This window comes from Pseudophryne corroboree, chromosome 11 (assembly GCF_028390025.1).
Source record: "Pseudophryne corroboree isolate aPseCor3 chromosome 11, aPseCor3.hap2, whole genome shotgun sequence".
Taxonomy (NCBI): Eukaryota; Metazoa; Chordata; class Amphibia; order Anura; family Myobatrachidae; genus Pseudophryne; species Pseudophryne corroboree.
The window spans coordinates 153,932,386-153,954,818 of NC_086454.1; the positions used below are offsets into that span (position 1 = coordinate 153,932,386).

Genomic DNA, 22,433 nt, shown 5'->3' on the forward strand with positions numbered 1-22,433 from the left:
AGAGGCAAAAAAGTCAGAGGTGCGTCCTTTCTTGCCAGAGGCAGGGGTAGAGGAAAGAAGCTGCACAATACAGCTAGTTCCCAGGAACAGAAGTCCTCCCCGTCTTCCACTAAATCCACCGCATGACGCTGGGGCTCCACAGGTGGAGCCGGGAGCGGTGGGGGCGCGTCTCCGACATTTCAGCCACCAGTGGGTTCGCTCACAGGTGGATCCCTGGGCTATACAGATTGTGTCTCAGGGATACAAGCTGGAATTCGAAGTGATGCCCCCTCACCGTTACCTCAAATCGGCCCTGCCAGCTTCCCCCCATAGAAAGGGAGGTAGAGTTAGCGGCAATTCACAAATTATATCTCCAGCAGGTGGTGGTAAAGGTTCCCCTCCTTCAACAGGGAAGGGGTTACTATTCCACAATGTTTGTGGTACTGAAAACGGACGGTTCGGTCAGACCCATATTGAATTTAAAGTCCCTGAACATTTACCTGAAAAGGTTCAAGTTCAAGATGGAATCGCTCAGAGCGGTCATTGCAAGCCTGGAAGAGGGGGATTTTATGGTGTCTCTGGACATAAAGGATGCTTACCTGCATGTCCCCATTTATCCACCTCATCAGGAGTACCTCAGATTTGTGGTACAGGACTGTCATTACCAATTCCAGACGTTGCCGTTTGGCCTGTCCACGGCGCCGAGAATATTTACCAAGGTAATGGCGGAGATGATGGTGCTCCTACGAAGTCAAGGAGTCACAATTATCCCATACTTGGACGATCTCCTCATAAAGGCGAGGTCCAGAGAGCAGTTGCTGATCAGCGTAGCACACTCTCAGGAAGTGTTGCAACAGCACGGCTGGATTCTGAATATTCCAAAGTCGCAGCTGATTCCTACGACGCGTCTGCCCTTCCTGGGCATGATTCTGGACACGGACCAGAAAAAGGTGTTTCTCCCGGCGGAGAAGGCTCAGGAGCTCGTGACTCTGGTCAGAGACCTCTTAAAACCAAAACAGGTGTCGGTGGATCACTGCACGCGAGTCCTGGGAAAGATGGTGGCGTCATACGAAGCCATTCCCTTCGGCAGGTTCCATGCGAGGACCTTTCAGTGGGATCTGTTGGACAAGTGGTCCGGATCACATCTTCAGATGCATCGGCTGATCACCCTATTCCCCAGGGCCAGTGTGTCTCTTCTGTGGTGGCTGCAGAGTGCTCACCTTCTCGAGGGCCGCAGGTTCGGCAAACAGGACTGGGTCCTGGTGACCACGGATGCAAGCCTCCGAGGATGGGGGGCAGTCACTCAGGGAAGAAACTTCCAAGGGCTGTGGTCAAGTCAGGAGGCTTGTCTGCACATCAATATCCTGGAACTAAGGGCCATATACAACGCCCTGAGTCAAGCGGAGCCTCTGCTTCGCAACCAACCGGTGCTGATTCAGTCAGACAACATCACCGCAGTGGCTCATGTAAACCGCCAAGGCGGCACAAGAAGCAGGGTGGCGATGGCGGAAGCCACCAGATTTCTTCGTTGGGCAGAGAATCGCGTGCAAGCACTGTCAGCAGTGTTCATTCCGGGAGTTGACAACTGGGAAGCAGACTTCCTCAGCAGGCACGACCTCCACCCGGGAGAGTGGGGACTTCATCGAGAAGTTTTCACACAGATTACAAATCGATGGGAACTGCCACAGGTGGACATGATGGCATCCCGCCTCAACAAAAAGCTACAAAGGTATTGCGCCAGGTCAAGAGACCCTCAGGCGATAGCGGTGGACGCACTAGTAACACCGTGGGTGTTCCAGTCGGTCTATGTGTTTCCTCCTCTTCCTCTCATACCCAAGGTGCTGAGAATCGTAAGAAAAAGAGGAGTGAGAACAATACTCATTGTTCCGGATTGGCCAAGAAGGACTTGGTACCCGGAACTGCAAGAAATGCTCACAGAGGACCCATGGCCTCTGCCTCTCAGACAGGATCTGTTGCAATAGGGGCCCTGTCTGTTCCAAGACTTACCGCGGCTGCGTTTGACGGCATGGCGGTTGAACGCCGGATCCTAAGGGAAAAAGGCATTCCGGATGAAGTTATTCCTACGCTGATAAAGGCTAGGAAGGACGTGACAGCAAAACATTATCACCGGATATGGCGAAAATATGTTGCTTGGTGTGAGGCCAGGAAGGCCCCTACGGAGGAATTCCAGCTGGGCCGGTTCCTGCACTTCCTACAGTCAGGAGTGACTATGGGCTTAAAATTAGGATCCATAAGGGTCCAGATTTCGGCGCTATCCATTTTCTTTCAAAAGGAACTGGCTTCACTTCCTGAGGTTCAGACGTTTGTAAAGGGAGTGCTGCATATTCAGCCCCCTTTTGTGCCACCAGTGGCACCTTGGGATCTTAACGTGGTGTTGAGTTTCCTGAAATCTCACTGGTTTGAGCCACTTAAGACCATGGAGCTAAAGTATCTCACGTGGAAAGTGGTCATGCTATTGGCCTTAGCTTCGGCTAGGCGTGTGTCAGAATTGGCGGCTTTGTCATGTAAAAGCCCCTATCTGGTTTTCCATATGGACAGGGCAGAATTACGGACTCGTCCGCAATTTCTGCCGAAGGTGGTGTCATCTTTTCATTTGAACCAACCTATTGTGGTGCCTGCGGCTACTCGTGACTTAAAGGATTCCAAGTTACTTGATGTAGTCAGGGCTTTGAAGATTTATGTAGCCAGAACGGCTGGAGTCAGGAAAACTGACTCCCTGTTTATCCTGTATGCATCCAACAAGCTGGGTGTCCCTGCTTCAAAGCAGACTATTGCTCGCTGGATCTGTAACACGATTCAGCAGGCTCATTCAGCGGCTGGATTGCCGCATCCAAAATCAGTAAAAGCGCATTCCACGAGGAAAGTGGGCTCTTCTTGGGCGGCTGCCCGAGGGGTCTCGGCATTGCAGCTTTGCCGAGCAGCTACTTGGTCGGGTTCAAACACTTTTGCAAAATTCTACAAGTTTGATACCCTGGCTGAGGAGGACCTTGTGTTTGCCCATTCGGTGCTGCAGAGTCATCCGCACTCTCCCGCCCGTTTGGGAGCTTTGGTATAATCCCCTTGGTCCTTACGGAGTCCCCAGCATCCACTAGGACGTTAGAGAAAATAAGATTTTACTCACCGGTAAATCTATTTCTCGCAGTCCGTAGTGGATGCTGGGCGCCCGTCCCAAGTGCGGACTTCTTCTGCAATACTTGTATATAGTTATTGCTTACATAAGGGTTATGTTATGGTTGCATCAGGTTTATCTTGTGCTCTGTTGTTGTTCATACTGTTAACTGGGTAAGTTTATCACAAGTTATACGGTGTGATTGGTGTGGCTGGTATGAGTCTTACCCTGGATTCCAAAATCCTTTCCTTGTAATGTCAGCTCTTCCGGGCACAGTTTCCTTAACTGAGGTCTGGAGGAGGGGCATAGAGGGAGGAGCCAGTGCACACCAGTAGTCCTAATTCTTTCTTAGAGTGCCCAGTCTCCTGCGGAGCCCGTCTATTCCCCATGGTCCTTACGGAGTCCCCAGCATCCACTACGGACAACGAGAAATAGATTTACCGGTGAGTAAAATCTTATTATCATTTTTTTTAACTATAGTGTGTAACTATGCACCATAACCCTAGATACCCTTATCCATGAGGAATTTATCTAACCCATTCTTAAAGGTGTTGACTGAGTCCGCCGTTACTACTCTCTCAGGCAGGAAATTCCAACACGTATTGTCCTTACTGTGAAAAAACCTTTTCTTCGCTTTGTTCGGAATCTCCTCTCTTCTAACCTAAGAGAGTGACCACATGTCCTCTGTGCTGACCTTACCAAAAAACAGGTCCCGAGCAAGCTCTGTGTATTGCCCCTTTATGCAATTGTAAAAGTTGATCATGTTCCCTCTTAGTCTCCTCTTTTCCAATGTGAACATGCCTAGCCTTGCAAGCTTTTCCTCGTATTCCAGCGTCTCCGTGCCCTTAATTAGTTTGGTCGCCCGCCTCTGCCCCTTTTCTAGGTCCAGGATATCCTTTTTGTAGTATGGTGCCCAAAATTATACACAGTATTCAAGATGTGGCCTCAGTGATTTATATAATGGGAGTATAACACCCTCGTCCCTTGCGTCAATTCCCCGTTTTATACATGCTAATATCTTATTAGCCTTCTTTGCTGCAATCCTACTTTGGGTACTGCTGCTTAGTTTGCTATCTATGTGAACACCTAAGTCTTTTTCTAGTAAAGAATCCTCTAATATTACCCCATTTAGTATGTATGTGTTATTTTTGTTCTTGATACCTTACACTTGTCTGTATTGTCTATATTGAAGCTCAATCTCCATTTTGCTGCCCATGCTTCTAGTTTAACTAAGTCGTTCTGAAGAGACTCAGCATCCCCCTCCGTATTCATAACCTTACGCAATTTGGTATCCTCTGCAAAAATTGACACCATGCTCTCTAGACCTACTGTTAGGTAATGAATGAAAATATTGAACAATAGTGGCCCAAGTACAGACCCTTGTGGCACACCACTTAGCACTTCAGTCCAATTTGAAAATGATCCATTAACCACAACGCGCTGCTCCCTATTATCTAACCAATTTCTGACCCACATGCATATTGTGCTCCCTAGCCCTATTTCTTGTAGCTTATAGATAAGTCGCATGTGTGGTACTTTGTCGAAAGCTTTGGCAAGGTCTGAAAAGATTACATCCACCTCCTTAGCCTGATCAAGGTTCGCACTAATTGTTTCATAAAAGCCAAGTAAGTTGGTTTGACATGATCTGTCCTTTACAAATCCATGTTGGTTCCTATTAATGACCATATTGGCTTCAAGGAACTTCTGAATACTATCCCTTTAGTATACTTTCCCCACTATAGATGTAAGACTAACTGGTCTATAATTACCCGGTTCAGCTTTACTTACCTTTTTGAATATCGACACTACTTCCGCTATACGCCAGTCTTTGGGAACCATACCTGATATAACTGAATCTTTGAAGATCAAAAATAGCGGTCTTGCTAGTTCAGAGTGGAGCTCCATGAGAACCCTTGGGTGAATTCTATCGGGACCAGATGTCTTATTAATCGTTAACTTTTTAATCTGTCACAGACTACCTCCTCACTTAAATAAGCACTTAGCAGTGGGACATTGTCTTTGTTGAGATTGTGTGTTAGTCCCTGTATTTGGTCCTCTCTTGTAAATACCATTGAAAAAAACTAATTTTACTTTGTCCGCTATATCATTATCCTTTTTTATTAAGACTCCCAACTTGTCTTTTAAATGGCCTATACCCTCCTTCTTTAATCTCTTGCTGTTGATGTATTTAAAAAAATTGGGATTTGCTTTCCTTTGCTACTAGTTTTTCAGTTTCTACTTTAGCCGCTCTTCTTTTTTTGCATATTTTGTTACAATCCTTATAGTGCTGAAATGACTCCGCGTTCCCGTCAGATTTGTATTTTTTGAATGCTTGCCTTATTGCCCATTAGCTCCTTTATTTTTTTGTTAAATCACATTGGATTGGGATTTTTATTCCTTTTTTTTTGCTACTCGTGGGAATAAATTTGAGAGTATTTTTAACTAGCAGTGATTTTAATACATCCCATTTCTCCGTAGTATATTTTTCTTGAAACAAAATTTCCCATTCAATGTCCCTTAAGGCTTCCCTCATCATGTCAAAGTTAGCTTTGCTAAAGTTTAGAGTCCTAGTTGAGCCAGTATAGGACTGCTTATGAAAACTGATATTGAATGTGACCATATTGTGGTCGCTGTTTCCCATGGGTTACCCTACTATCATATTTGATATCAGTTCCCCATTGTTAGTTAATACCAGGTCTAAGATTGAATTGTACCTAGTTGGTTCCTCTATTAATTGAACTAAGAAGTTGTCATTTTAGTGTGTTTAAAAACATATTACCCCTTGCAGTATCACATGAATCGTTTTTCCAATTTATCTCTGGATAGTTAAAATCTCCCATCACTATGTCTCCTATTATTGCTGCTCTTTCAATAAATAGCAATTTCTCATCAGATACATTAATACCAGGTGGCCTGTAGCATAACCCCAGTACTAACTTTTTTATTCCTTTACCCCCGCATGCAATTTCTACCCATAACGTTTCAACAGTATTTTCAGTCCCCTCTTAAATATCTTCCTGTATATAGGGTTTTAAAAACTGCTTTACGTAAAGACATACCCCTCCACGCCGTTTATTTAATGTGCCCCTCCTGAACAGCGTCTAGCCCTCTAGATTGACTGTCCAATCATGAGATTCGTCCCACCAAGTTTCAGTAATGCCTATAATATCAAGGGGGAAGTCCTAAGACAACAGTGGGCGCTGATTAAGAATGTATTTAGCCAAAGAGTTAGGTAGATACTATTGTATTAATTCTTTATATGCAAAAGAATTCTATTAGATGGTCTATACATATATATCTCTCACCCTTTTAGCTGCCCACAAAGGTGGACCTGGCTGTCCACCGTATAAGGCAGAAGCAAAGAAGAAAGGGGGAGATGTGGGCGCTCAAAGGGGATCGTGAGTCAACAGCTGCTGGTTTTGCAAATAAAAATAATTTATTGGTAAGAGATTTTTCACAATAGACATAAAATGGCTGTAATGCCTTTAGGAATACATATACACATTCAAAGAAAAAATTGACATAAAATCACAAAACAAATTAGTATACTAATTAAAACTAATGACTGTGTCCAGGGCCTCAGGACTTATAATTGGGTACCCACCCTATTGAAAGTAAATTTTCTTGCATGCAGAAGCTTGTTTGTTAGTTGCAGTTAGGGTTAGTGCATGATATGTTCTGATTGCACATTGCGGAATAGAGGCTATGTAGTGTTGAAAAAAGTCTGTTAGTACTTCACCATAAGACGCTGGTGGATGTAATATTCAGTAGTATGGCTGAATGTTAAAACATGCCAGTCCCGCAGCTGTCTCCTATAGAACAAACTTGTTTGGTTCACTCACTGTTTGGATGACTGTCCGCTCTGCGGCGGTTCCTTTAGGCAATGCTTGATGTCGTGTGCTGTCTTGGAGCACTGTGCCTGGACAGGAGCGGAGACAGATAAGCATGTGTGCAGGTCCTGGATGGCAGGGGACGCTGTAATGCCGCGATGCGCGGCTTCCGGGTTCGGGGCTTCCGGTTGCGGTCCACCTGCGTTCCACAGTCGTAACAGGTCACCTGACGCGTTTCTCCGCCTCCAAAGTGGGCGGTTTCATCAGAGGTATGCCTGGTGGCGATTGCAGTCTCTGTTTATACCCGCTTCTGACTCCTCATTGGTTACCAGAATGAACGGATTACAATTAACCCTTTCTGCATATTTTTATTTTTGGGCACAACCAGCAGCGTAGCAACACACATTGGTCCTATGCAGAAAGGGTTAATTGTAATCCGTTCATTCTGGTAACCAATGAGGAGTCAGAAGCGGGTATAAACAGAGACTGCAATCGCCACCAGGCATACCTCTGATGAAACCGCCCACTTTGGAGGCGGAGAAACGCGTCAGGTGACCTGTTACGACTGTGGAACGCAGGTGGACCGCAACCGGAAGCCGAAAGCCCCGAACCCGGAAGCCGCGCATCGCGGCATTACAGCGTCCCCTGCCATCCAAAACCTGCACACATGCTTATCTGTCTCCGCTCCTGTCCAGGCACAGTGCTCCAAGACAGCACACGACATCAAGCATTGCCTAAAGGAACCGCCGCAGAGCGGACAGTCATCCAAACAGTGAGTGAACCAAACAAGTTTGTTCTATAGGAGACAGCTGCGGGACTGGCATGTTTTAACATTCAGCCATACTACTGAATATTACATCCACCAGCGTCTTATGGTGAAGTACTAACAGACTTTTTTCAACACTACATAGCCTCTATTCCGCAATGTGCAATCAGAACATATCATGCACTAACCCTAACTGCAACTAACAAACAAGCTTCTGCATGCAAGAAAATTTACTTTCAATAGGGTGGGTACCCAATTATAAGTCCTGAGGCCCTGGACACAGTCATTAGTTTTAATTAGTATACTAATTTGATTTGTGATTTTATGTCAATTTTTTCTTTGAATGTGTATATGTATTCCTAAAGGCATTACAGCCATTTTATGTCTATTGTGAAAAATCTCTTACCAATAAATTATTTTTATTTGCAAAACCAGCAGCTGTTGACTCACGATCCCCTTTGAGCGCCCACATCTCCCCCTTTCTTCTTTGCTTCTGCCTATAATATCATACTGTTTACTTGCTGCAAGGATTTCTAGTTCCCTCTTTTTACCTGTAAGGCTTCTACATACATACAATTAAGATAAGTATTTCCCCTTGTGCTAGGGACATCATACTCTTTATGCAGCAATGTAATTGTCGTTAGTGTTTTGCTAATACCTTTTTTAAAACCCATGTTAATACCTTTGCTGGCTGCTCTTTCCCTCCCCCCTACTCCTCCCCCATTTCCTTCACTGCCGCCATCCCCACTATTCTCACTGCATGACCCGTAGTTTCTAGCTAACCCCACCTCCCAGGCACCTAGTTTAAAAACTCCTCCAGCCTTCTAACCATCCTTGCCCCCCAGAACTGCTGCCCCCTCCTCAGTCAGGTGCGATCCATCGCGACAAAAAAGATGGCGCCTGACTGAGAAGTCCGCCCAGTGTTCCAGGAACACAAACCCCTCTTTTGTACACCAATCTCTAAGCCACACATTTACCTCCCTAATCTCCCTCCCTAGGGTCGCGCGTGGCACAGGTAATATTTCAGAGAATATTACCTTCGATATCCTTGCCTTTATTTTATGGCCTAAATCCCTATAATCTTTCTTAAGGGCATCCCACCTACTGCTTACTTTGTCGTTGGTGCCAATGTGCACCAATACCGCCCTGTCTTTCCCAGCCCCTCCAAACAATCTCTCTACCCGGTCCGCAATGTGCCATACCTGAGCATTCGGGAGGCAACAGACTGTACGGCGATCACGGTCCCGGTAGCAGATTGCACTATCTGTCTACCTGATAATAGAATCCCCCACCACCACAATCTGACTAGGTACCTCGCTTTCCTTCATCCCCTCCGTGCCAAAGGGACTGCTCCTCTGGATGCTGGAGAGAACAGTCACCTCCGGCACCGACATTTCCTCACTACCATCCTCCGAATCGACATCCAATCTGGCAAATTTATTAGGGATTGGCACCAAACAATCAAAGCTTCAAGTGGGTCCGTCCATATATTCCCACCTCCTGGCTCAGGCAAATCAGTTTTTGGTGCGGCAGGAGCCGGACCATGGTCAATGGGCTGCTGGTTTTTAGCAGCCATAAGCTTTTTTTATTCTATTGTTATAGTCTGACTGTTTTTTGAGCTATCTTTCTAAAAAGCGTCTTATACGTACCTTGGAAAGAGTCATTCCATCAACTCCCCGCCCGGTCGCGACAACGCTTATCCATGTGTACCGTGCTGTTTCGGCGGGTGTCTGAGTAGTATGTAAGTACAACAGACGTTACCAGGCTGTGGCCGGGGCACGGGGAGAAGGTAAGGCATCGGTTCCACTTAGTAGGGGAAACGTGAGACACAGCCGCACTGTTTCGGGATGGAGACTACCGAACAGTCGCTGATGCGGCTGCCACCTCGGGTGCACCAGCGCTAGACCTCGGGGATCATATGCTCCAGGGGTAGTATGAGGCCGCGATCCCTACGGTTGATGTCAGCAGTGAGGAGTAAGACACTCCCTTGGTCGCCCCTCCCCGCCGGTTCATTACCAGTTTCCTCTGAGTTTCCCGCCATGAACGGAGTTCCCGCTTCCGTCTGAGGCGCTGTGTATCTAAAAGGACCCAGTCCCAGCATAGGCGACTGTGTGGCTGGTGCGTCAGTGTTCACTTGGGCGTCTGTGTTCACTGTAGGTTCACTGGGAGATTGTGTACACTAATAACCTCTGGATCCACTCAGCATTCACTAACGTATTGATCGATCCTGGAAGCGGGGTGAAGTCTCCGTGTATCCCACTCTCCTGAGACGGGTGATATAGCACTAAGTCTCTATCTACCTTTTGAGTGCAAATAGTTGGATAAGTGCCTGAGAATAGTTGGATAAGTGCATATGAGTCTGTAAACTATTGCTGCTGTTACTTTCGCTGTGTGACTGAATATGTTTAAACTCCTATATAAGGTAATACTGTATGTTTCTCCTACAAGCCTGAAATGTATCTGTATTTGATTATGTGCTCATATTGCTTATTATACTAATGTATAACCTGTGACTGATTGCTAGTGTGATTGCTGACTTTACTAATAATTCTGTCAGTCCTCTGTATATTCCGATCCTCAATGCTGGTGCAAAGCAGGGAGGAATCGGATTGTATGTCACTTTGACAAAATTTATAGTGATTGCAGTCACAAATTGTAACACTGTACAGGTGTGTCATTTATTTATCATGTCTAAGAGAGGCAAGGGTGAGGAGGATACTTTCTCTCCACAGCAGCGCCAACACTCATTTCATGTTTGTCTTGTAAAGCTGGGTTAACCTCTCAGGATCTGGTTCAAAATGGATTATGTGCAAATTGTTTTAGCTTTCACCAAAGCCTCTTAAATAATCCGAGGCAGGCACAGGTTCAAGTTGAACCCCCATGGGCTACTTTTGCACAGACATTATACAGTATAGCTGAGCGGATAATGCCAGCTCCTATACCAGGGATTGGTTACCCTATTAACCCTTACATGCAACATTCCACCTGGGGGTTATCACATCCAGCACAGGAATTGGCAGCCTCCCAACAAAAGCAGGCTGAAAGGCCGGTGGTAAGTAAATCACATAGACATGAAACAGCATCTTCACAGTCTACACATTTCAGACGAGGACTCGTCAGAGGATGAGGACTCCTCGCACTCCGGGTCTGCATACAGAGACGAGGAGGAAGACCTCAGCTCAGTGGACATACCTGAGCTAATTAGTGCTATGAAAACCATTCTAGCCTTAGAGCAGGCAGCAGAGCCTTTGTTTAAATTGAAGGCACTTGTGTTTACACGTCCCAAAACAGTTAGGACTAAGTTTCCTGGGTCAGATCAGCTGACGGAAATTATGTAAGAGCAGTGCCGTTTCTTGAGGCGGGCGAGCCGTGCACTGCGGCACTTCAGCACTAAATCCCCCCTCTCCTCCCGAGTGCCCAGCTCGGGGGGCGGGGTTTCGCGGAATGACGTGTTTGCGTCGTGACGTCACGACGCAATCGCGTCATTCCGCGAAACCCCGCCCCCCGAGCTGAGCGCTCGGGAAGAGGGAGAAGGGGGAGCCAGGCCGGCGCCGCGCAGACGAGGGAGAGGCGGCTGAAAAGCGGGAAGAACCGCTTCAAATGTAAGTCAGCCTCTCTCTCTCCCTCCCTCCCTAAAATGGGGACACTTGCCTGTCGTACTGTGTAAAATGGGGTCGCGTGCCTGCCGCAATGTATAAAATGGGGACACTTTCCTGCCGTACTGTGTAAAATGGGGACACTTTCCTGCCGTACTGTGTAAAATGGGGGCACTTTCCTGCCGCAATGTGTAAAATGGGGGCACTTTCCTGCCTCAATGTGTAAAATGGGGGCACTTTCCTGCCTCAATGTGTAAAATGGGGGCACGTTCCTGCCGCAATGTGTAAAATGGGGGCACTTTCCTGCCGCAATGTGTAAAATGGGGACACTTTCCTGCCGTACTGTGTAAAATGGGGGCACTTTCCTGCCTCAATGTGTAAAATGGGGGCACGTGCCTGCCGCAATGTGTAAAATGGGGGCACGTGCCTGCCGCAATGTGTAAAATGGGGACACTTGCCTGCCGTGCTGTGTAAAATGGGGACACTTGCCTGCCGTGCTGTGTAAAATGGGGACACTTGCCTGCCGTGCTGTGTAAAATGGGGTCGCGTGCCTGCTGTAATGTGTAAAATGAGGCCTTTTTTTTTTTTTTTAATCCTGTGGTGGCCGTGATGATGAGATCAGATGAGGCCACGCCCATCTTAAAGCCATGCCCATTTTAATGAGGCCACGCCCCGAAGGCGCGCGCATGGTTTTCCTCTTTTTATATCTAGGGGGGGGGGGGGCATTTTTTATTATGTGAATAGGGGGGGGGGGGGGGGGCATTTTTAAATCTCGCCCTGGGAGACAAATTGGCTAGAAACGGCCCTGTGCAAGAGGCCTGGGTTACGCAAAAGAAATGGAATTCCCATTATCCTTTTCTGGCTGGGGACTGTTTAAAAAGGAGTTGGCTCTCAAAGTAGATACGCATGTCATTCGATTGATGTGAAAATCTACATTACCTCTGCCTTCAACATCATTAAATGATGTCACGGATAGAAATAGATGGTTTTCTAAAAAAAAATGTTCTCTTTGTTGTCTGGGGCAGCCATAAGACCAGCCATGGCTTCATCCTGGATGGCAAAAGCAGTGGCAGCCTGGCTGATGCATTGGAGGATGATCTTTCAATGGCATCTAGAAAGCAGAAATCCTATATTGCACATATCAAACAGGCGGCTATTTTTATGGTAGAAGCAGCTTTGGATACATGTACAATTGCCTCTCAGGCATCAGCCTCTGCAATAGCAACTCGCAGAGCGGTTTGGCTACGTACATGGAAAGCTGACTCAGAATCCAAGAAGGTTCTGGAGTCTTTGCCTTATACTGAAGATTATCTTTTTGATAAAGAATTAAATAGTATTTTGGAGTCAGCAGCAGATTCCAAGAAAGTAAAGTTTTCCTTCCACACACAAAACCATGCCTAGATTTCCAGCTTTTCGGCCCTTTCGGACCCCAGGGTGGGAGGCTGACTTCTTCAGTTTGCACAGATGAGATCTGCCAGCCTTGCACCACAGATGCCTGGGTGCAAGAAGCAGTATCTCACGGTTATGCATTTGCTTTCAAGAATCACCCTCCTCAAAGGTTTTTTTTTGTACCAGCCCGTCTTCACTGGAAACGAAGGCCAGAGCTTTGCAAGAGGCAGTTCAGAAGTTTCTTCAGTCAGGCGTAATAATTCCAATGAGGACGAGGTTTTTATTCCAACCCGTTTCTAGTCCAGAAGCCAAATGGGTCGTTCCAGCCCATACTCAGTCTCAAAGTGCTGAACAAGTACAATTGGGTGCCTCTGTTTTATATGGAGACTTTACGTTCCATTATTTTGGGCATGGCGCCGGAGGAAACTTATGGTATTCCTGGATATCCAGGATGCTTACCTACATGTTCTTATAGCACTGTCCAATCAGCACTATCTCAGGTTTGCTATCCTCCAGCATCAATTTCAGTTTCAGGCCCTTCCATTTGGACTGGCCACAGCTCCCAGAGTATTCACCGAAATTATGGTGGTAATGGCATCTTATCTCCGTCAGCAGGGGATAAGGATTTTTCCGTACCTCAACGACTTTTTAATCCTGGCACAGTCTCAGGAATTGCTTCAGTGTCATCTGCAACAGACAATGGCTTGTTTACAGAGACACAGTTGGCTCATAAATTGGGCAAAGTCGTCCATGGTTCCGTCACAACGGATGACTCATTTGAGGGCTGTGCTGGATTCAGGTCTTCAGAGAGTAATTTTACCTCTGAACAAAATATCCAAAAGCCAGTCAAGGATTCAGGAGCTGCTACACAGTCAAATGGTATCCATTCACGCAGCAATGCATGTGATGGGGTTGATGGTGTCAGCATGGTGGCGTATGCTCCGTTCCAGTCAAGGCCTCCGCAACATCTGATCCTTTCCAAATAGAATGCTTTTCATCAGACAATAAAAAAGCAGACTATGGTCCTTCCTTCCTCTGGAAATAAGGAGTTAATTAGCCGGGTGGCTACAGACATCACATTTGGACAAAGGGAGACCCTTTTGGATATCATACTGGGAAATTCTGACAATGGATGCCAGTTCAGGGCTGGGGAGCAGTGTCAGGAAGGAGTTGCTTCCAGGGGCAGTGGACCAAGGAGGAAAGTTGCCTGCCAATAAATACATTGGGACTTCGGACCATATATATAAGGCACTTATTCAGGCAAAGGACATCCTTCAGGGGAAACCAGTCCAAATCCGCTCGGACAATGCAACAGCAGTGTATAAATAACAAAAACAACCGCGCTGTGCCTGGGATTCCCTTGTTTTAGCTGGTTTGTATGTGAGATGAAACTTATAATTGATGTAACAAAGCGCTTGAAATTATATAACAGTATCTAAAATGAATAAGTGTAACCGTGTGTTATGATTATATTGTAGCAATAAATTGTAACAATATAGGAGTATTGCAATACCTGTAAAAATAAAATAAAATTATAATATGTTTACAGCCCTTTTTTGCAAGATTGCTGTGGTCTCCAAAAAGGGGTTCCGTATGTGCCGTACAAGGAGGTTTTGTAATGAGAGAGTCACGGTTACCTGACTATCCCTATACCTACCAACCTTGTTGAGGTGGGGACGTCCATCTTCCTCCGGCTGGTTCCCCGCACCGACTTGCTGCTTTTTCCGGCCGCCGCTCACTTGCGCCGTGCGGCGCTTGATGACTAGTAGATGTCCCGGTCTGTGAAGCGCCTTGAAGTGATCCAGCAGCGTGCTGGCAGTGCAGAGTGGAGTGATAAAAAAGTATTTTAGGAGTCTGTTTAACAGCGCTTCCTCCAACGCGTTTCAGGCTTCAAGCCCTTAATCATGGATGAGACCACAGCAATCGTGCAAAAAAGGGCTGTAAACATATTATAATCTTTTTTTTCTTTTCTTTTCTTTTTTACAGGTATTGCAATACTCCTATATTGTTGCAATTTATTGCTACAATATAATCATAACACACGGTTACACTTATTCATTTTAGATACTGTTATATAATTTCAAGCGCTTTGTTACATCAATTATAAAATGCAACAGCAGTATCTTACCTCAACCATCAGGGAGGAACTCGCAGCCAGAATGCAATGAAGGAGGTAAGTCACACGTTAAAGTGGACAGAACTTCATCATACAGCTTTTTCCGCAGTGTTCATTCCAGGAGTCCTAAACTGGGAAGCGGATTTTCTCAGTCGACACGCCATTCATGCAAACAAATGGGCTTTACAACCCAAGGTCTTCCAAATTCTGGTAGACAAATGGGGGTTACCGGAGATAGATCTCATGGCTTCACGTCAGAACAACAAAGTTCCCGCATACGGGTCAAGAACAAAGGATCCCAAAGCGATCTTTGTTGATGCCCTGTCAGTGAGACGGGACTTACGTCTGGCCTATGTGTTTCCACCTATCTCCCTGTTACCCAGGGTAATGCAAAAGGTAAAACAAGGAAAGGGCGCAGTGATACTAATAGCTCCGGCTTGGCCCAGAAGACATTGGTACACAGATCTGCAGAGGATGTTCATGGAGGCTCCATTCCTACTCCCTCAACGTCCAGATCTGCTGTCTCAGGGTCCTTGCGATCACAAGCACCCTGGATTGACTGTCTTTGACAGCGTGGCTCTTGAGACTTCCATCCTAAAAGCAAGAGGATTCTCACGACAGGTAATTCAAACAATGCTCAGAGCATTTATCACCGAATATGGCAAGCCTATATTCAATGGTGCAGTGACCAGAAAGTTGACCCTTGGTCTTTCAGAGTTTCTAGAGTTCTAGCATTTCTTCAGGCAGGTATGGACAAAGGTCTACGTGTGGCTTCCTTGAGAGAGTGCAAGTGTCAGCATTGACTGTATGGTTCCAAAAGAAAATTGCTAGCCTACAGGATGTGCGCACTTTTTTTCCAGGCAATGCTGCACATTTAACCTCCTTTTGTTCCTCCTACAGTGCCTTGGGACGTAAGCTTAGACCTAAAGGCCCTTCAGGTTGCCCCATTTGAACCACTAAAATTAGTGGATCTAATCGTGGACAGCTAAAGTTCTCTTTCTACTGACTATTGCTTTAGCTAGAAGAGTTTCAGATTTAAGGGCTTTGTTACGTCGCCCTCCTTTTCTGAATTTGTTTTTTTTTTTTTTTTATCCAGATAGAGTGGTTCTCAGAATCAAATCTGGGTATCTTCCTAAGGTGGTCTCTAAATTCCACCTTAACGAAGAAATTGTAGTCCCGGCCTTCCAGGGGCCGGACCTTTCTGTGGGAGATGCATTGTTGGACGTAGTCCATACCTTTTAAGGTTCTACGTGGATCGTACCAGTGTCATCCGAAAAACAGACACTCTCCGTTCTCTACGGATTTCATAAGAGGATGGCCTGCTGATAAGCAGACACTGGCGTGGTGGCTTCGGAATGCGATTTCAGAAGCATATTCTCAAGCTGATCTCCCTGTTCCGACTAATGTCTCTGCTCACTCTACTCGTAAGGTAGGTCCATCATGAGCAGCACAACAGATATGTAAGGAAGCCACATGGTCTTTTATTAATACATTCATTAGACATTATACCTTTGATACCGTTGCCTCTCAGGATGCTGAATTCGAGCGAATGATTCTCCTGTCCAATCAGGAGCATCCCCACCACTAAATTGTTTTGGAAAATCCCAATGATACCGTTGCCTCTCAGGATGCTGAATTCGAGCGAATGATTCTCCTGTCCAATCAGGAGCATCCCCACCACTAAATTGTTTTGGAAAATCCCAATGTTATCATTGTGCCTTGAGCTTTGGAAAAACAACTGATTTGGCTGAGCCAGGAGGCGGGGATATATGGACGGGCCCGTTGCATGCTGGGAGGCCGAAAGCTTTGATCGTTTGGTGCCAATCCGCTGTTGCTACCTCATATCCCAATGTTATCCTGTGGATCTTGTGGACTTAGGAGAAATAGCGTGATCAATGGTCAGTCTACCATAACGATTATGGTAGACACATGCTTGCACCCACATGTTGTTAGTGATATCACTGGCCAGGGCCATGCATTGCAAGTGTGTATGCACATGTTGATGCCAGCACCCCTGCCGGGTCCTGCTGCCGTGCTGGGTACACATCGTCTGATGTGTACCCAACTTTAGGCAGATTTATTTTGCTTACGTCCTAAAGGACACTGGGAATCCATTTAGTACCATGGGGTCTAGACGGGTCCACTAGGAGCCTTGGGCACTTTAAGAATTTGATAGTGTATGCTGGCTCCCCCCTCTCTGCCCCTCCTACCAGACTCCGTTTAGAAAATGTGCTCAGAGGAGACGGTCACGTCGCTGGAAGCTCCTGAAGAGTTTTCTGCATTTATTTTCTCTGTTATTTTCAGGCAGGACTGGATGGCACTACCCACCATGGCAAGCGTACATTCCTGCAGCACGCCGCCACCCCTAACCGAGCCAGAAGAAAGAAGTGTGGCGAGTACTAAGCCGGCGTCCCGGTTAGCGGGTGCCAGCCATTATGGCGGCATGAGGGTACATTGATGCACGGCTTCTATGGGGGCGGCAGAGTCTCAGGACTCAGTACACAGTGCGGACGCACCGCTTCTGAGGGAGCGAATGGAGTCTAAATACACTACGGGTGTACACTGTACCCAGACTAGCATTACAGACTTAAAAGGCAACTGACTCCATTTTAAGCACTAAAAATGACCTCAACCAGTATTTAAAAAAAAAAAAAAGTGGGAAGACCGTGCGCCATTGAAGAAGCGGGGCTTCACTATGAGCGGATCCAGCAGCTCACCAGCGCCATTTTCCCTCTGCAGTGGACACAGATGCTGACTGACAGGGACGCGTAGCTCCTCTGTAGAGACTCCAGATTACCTCAGCGGTACCAGGGGGTCATAGCGGGGGGGGGTAGTGCTTACTAGTGTACTAAGTCCCCATACTGGGTACTTAGTCTGCGACCCGGCTAAGCTTTGCATTAGCAGTAAGGGCGCTGTGTGCTGGCTCCAGTCTATCTCTGTCTCCCTTGAAGGGCTCTTTGTGGGTTAGTTGTGCTTTTAACGTGTGTGTGTGTGTGTGTGTGTGTGTGTGTGCTGTCACTTTCGCAGTATGTCAGACAAAGAGTGTGTTTCATGTAAGGCACAGTGTTCCTGTTCTCCAGGGAATTCATTACAGTGTACTCGGTGCAGTGCACCCTCCCAGGCTGGCGGGGCAGAACCAGCTTGGCTGGATTCCATTAAGGTAATGATCTCCAATATTTCCACTAAATTGTCCCGCAAATGAGAAAGAGACGCAATACTTAAGACAATCGATGACTGAGCTTATGAACAGAGACTCAGTACCCAAACCAGCGTCTCTGTCCCCTGCCATTTGTCCGCAAAAAACGTCCTTTGGCCTGACTCTGATGATGAGGGGTCAGACATGGAGGAGGTGGATGCAGAGGTGGGGGAGGCTACTCTGTCACAGGGAATAGAGGCTCTCATAGAAGCTATTAGAGAGGTTCTGCATATCCCTGATAAGGTAACAGAGGAGACTGAGGAATCTTGTTTTAATGTAAAAAAGAAATCCTGAGCCACTTTTCCTGTGTCAAAGTAACTAAATACCCTGTTTGAAGAACCGTGGGTTAATCCTGATAGGAAATTACAAATCCCTAAAAAAAGGTTGATATCATCTTTTCCCTTTCCTCCTGAGGATAGAAAAAAATGGGAAAATCCACTGATAGTGGATACATCAGTATCCAGGCTGTCACGGAATATTGTATTGCCTGTCCCTGGTGCAGCCCCCCTAAAGACACGGCTCATCGTAGAATTGAGAATACACTCAAATCTTTGTATACAGCTGCTGGGTGGTGCAGAGACCCAATATAGCATGTGGGTGGATTACTAGGGCCATCACAAAATTGTCGGATAACCTAATTGAGGGTTTAGGTACCTTGCCTAAGGGGGAGATTAGTTTACTCCTGCAACAAATTTTATGGTGGCAGCCATAAAAGAAATAGGCTTGCTTAATGCACGCACCATTGCTATGGCAGTGTCAGCACACAGAGGCTTATGGCTACGCCAGTGGACTGCCCACATGGACTCTAGGAAAGTCGTGGAAGGCCTACCCTTCACAGAAGAGGCCTTATTTGGAGACAAAGGGATCTCCAAAGCTTCTGCGGGTAAGTCTACGTATCTTCCTTCTGCAGCACCGCCAGCCAGGAAGGCTTACTCAGGACCTAATCTACAGTCATTTCGGATTGCCAAGTTTAAGGGCAAAACCAGAGGTTCTTCTACAGCCACCACAGGTGCTAGAGGCGAACCACGAAAACCAGCAACTGCAGGTTCACAGGAACATAGCTCAAGTTCTGCTTCCTCAAAGCCTTCAGCATGACTGTGGACCGCGAGGCCTGGAAGACCGGCAGGTGGGGGGAGCCTATCTAAAAATTTTCAGTCACATCTGGACAACATCTTGCCAGGATCCATGGGTCATAGATCTTATTTCCCAGGGCTACAGACTGGAGTTTCAGGAGCTCCCACCTCACAGATTCTTCAAATCAGGCTTACCAGTTCACAGGACGCAAGTATAACCTTACAGGACGCCATTCAAAAACTGGTACACACTCAGGTCATTGTTCCAGTTCCACCTCATCTGCCAAACGGGATATTATTCCAACCTGTTTGTAGTACCGAAACCGGACGGTTCAGTGAGGCCGATTCTGAACCTCAAGTCGTTGAACCCGTACTTACGAGTGTTCAAATTCAAGATGGAGTATCTTAAGAGCTGTGATCTCTGGTCTGGAGGAGGGGGAATTCCTAGTGTCTCTGGATATCAAGAATGCGTACCTTCACATTCCGATCTGGCCGCCTCATCAGGCTTATCTATGGTTTGCACTGCAGGACTGCCACTACCAGTTCCAGGCCCTGCCATTTGGTTCATCAAGGTAATGGCAGAGATGATGGTTCTACTCCGCAAACAGGGAGTGAACATAATCCCATATCTTGACGATCTGATAAAGGCCCCGTCCAGGGAGCGGTTGATAGACTATATTCGCCTCTCAACCAGACTACTCCTGTATCACGGGTGGATTCTGAACTTACCAAATCTCACCTGGAACCGACGCAGAGACTTTTCTTCCTGGGAATGATACTGGACATGGAATCTCAGAGAGTGTTCCTTACTGTGGAGAAGACTATGGAAATCCAGTCGATGGTTCGGGTTGTCCTGAAGCCAACCCAGATCTCGGTGCATCTGTGCATTCGCCTTCTGGGGGAAATGGAGGCCTCTTACGAGGCGCTTCAGTATGGAAGGTTTCATGCGGGGCCCTTCCAGCTAGATCTATTGGACAAAAGGTCGGGTCACATCTTCACATGCACCAGAGGATCCGTCTGTCGCCAAGAGCCAGGATATCCCTTCTGTGGTGATATAGACTTCTCGCCTCGTCGAGGGTCGGAAGTTCGGGATTCAGAATTGGATTCTGCTAACCACGGACGCAAGCCTCGGAGGTTGGGGAGCAGTCACCCAGGGGGTGCAGTTTCAAGGAAGATGGTCAAGTCAGGAAGTCGTCCTTCCAATAAACATCCTGGAACTCAGGGCTATCTACAACGCCCTTCTGCAGGCCTCATCACTACTTCGGAATCAGGCCATTCAAGTCCAGTCGGACAATGTAACGGCGGTAACGTACATAAACCAACAGGCCAGAACGAAAAGCAGAGCAGCAGTGTCAGAGGTGTCAAAAATTCTCCTCTGGGCGGAAAAACATGCCGTTGCGTTATCAGCGGTCTTCATTCCGGGAGTAGACAACTGGGAAGCAGACTTCCTCAGCAGACCCAACCTGCACCCGGGGGAGTGGAACCTTCACCCGGAAGTGTTCAGGTGCTTGACACGTCGGTGGGGATAGCCAAAGTTCGACATGATGGCCTCTCGTCTCAACAAGAAGCTCAAGTGGTGGTATTCCAGGTCGAGAGACCCACAAGCAGTGGCGGTAGACGCTCTGACAACTCTGTGGGTTTACAAGATGGTGTACATGTTTCCTCCACTTTCTCTGATCCCAAGAATTCTAAAAAGAATAAGAAGGGAAAAGGTTCAAGCAATACTCATTGCTCCGGACTGGCCAAGAAGGGTCTGGTACGCAGACCTTCTTGAGATGCTCCTCAAAGATGCGTGGCTTCTGCCTCTTCGCGAGGATCTTCTGCAACAGGGCCCGTTCATCTATCAAGACTTACCGTGGCTACGTTTAACAGCATGGAGGTTGAACGGCTGATCCTAGCCAGGAGAGTGATTCTTGACAAGGTTATCCTGACTATGGGGGTCATTCCGACCTGATCGTAGCTGTGCTAAATTTAGCCCAGCTACGATCACTTACACTGACATGCGGGGGGATGCCCAGCACAGGGCTAGCACGCCCCGCATGTCAGGCCGCCCCCCCCCCCCCCCCCGCACAAGTATAAAAAGCATTGCACAGCAGCGATGCTTTTGTACTTGAAGAGTAACTCCCGGCCAACGCAGCTCCTGCGTGTGACGTCATGCACCTGCAGCAGGCCCCCCCCCCCCCCACGGTTCGGCCACGCCTGCGTTGGCCGGACCGCACCCACAAAACGGCGGCCAAACACCACCATGCCGCTCAGCGACCGCCTCTGCCTGTCAATCAGGCAGAGGCGAACGCTAGGCAACGACAACCGTCGGCTGTCTCACATGCGGCGGTGCATGCGCAGTTCTGACCTGATCGCTGCGATGAACGGCAGCGAGCGATCAGGTCAGAATTACCGCCTATGATCCAAGCCAGGACAGGGGTAACATCTAAACATTACCACCGTATATGGAAGACGTATGTCTCTTGGTGTGAGAGCAGACAATATTCCGCTGTGTAATTTCATCTGGGACGTCTTCTGTATCTTCTGCAGTAGGGAGTGGTTGTGGGCCTACGCCTAGGTTCCATTAAAGTCCAGATCTCTGCTTTGACTATTTTCTTTCAGAAACAATTGGCTTCTCTCCCTGAGGTTCAGACGTTCTTGAAATGTGTTCTGTACATCCAGCCTCCCTTTGTGCCTCCCACCTTGGGATCTTAATTTGGTGCTGCAGTTTCTCCAGTCGGACTGGTTTGAACCGTTACAGGAGGTTGACGTAAAGTACCTTACGTGGAAGGCCATCACACTATTGGCCTTGGCCTCAGCAAGACGTGTCGGAACTAGAGGCGGTGTCTCACAAGAGTCCAAACTTAATTTTCCATGAGGACAGAGCTGAACTCCTAAGGTTGTGTCCGCTTTTCACATCAACCAACCTATCGTGGTTCCGGCTGTGACGGACACCTCTGCTACTTCAAAGTCTTTAGATGTTGTGAGGGCTTTGAAGGTGTATGTAAAGAGAACAGCTTGTCACACAGAAAATCCGACTTACTGTTCGTTCTCTATGATCCCAATAAAATTGGGTGTCCTGCTTCAAAGCAGTCTATTGCACGCTGGATCAAGCTCACAATCCAGCATGCTTATTCCACGCCAGGATTGCCGGTTCCAAAATCTGTACAGGCCCACTCTATTAGGTTGGTGGGCTCGTCTTGGGCGGCTGCCCGGGGTGTCTCGGCTTTACAGCTTGCCGAGCAGCTACTTGGTCAGGTTTGAACACATTTGCAAAGTTCTACAAGTACGATACTTTGGCCTCTGAAAACCTTCAGTTTGGTCAATCAGTTCTGCAGGAACCTCAGCGCACTCTCACCCGGTTTGGGAGCTTTGG

General features: G+C 47.2%; 1 protein-coding gene across 2 annotated transcripts in view; it reads left to right on the forward strand.

The window, feature by feature from the left end:
- The window catches only part of TTC9C (tetratricopeptide repeat domain 9C), a 166,066-nt gene that overhangs the window by 70,084 nt on the left and 73,549 nt on the right, over positions 1-22,433 (forward strand). The gene's annotated exons all lie outside the window — the stretch shown is intronic.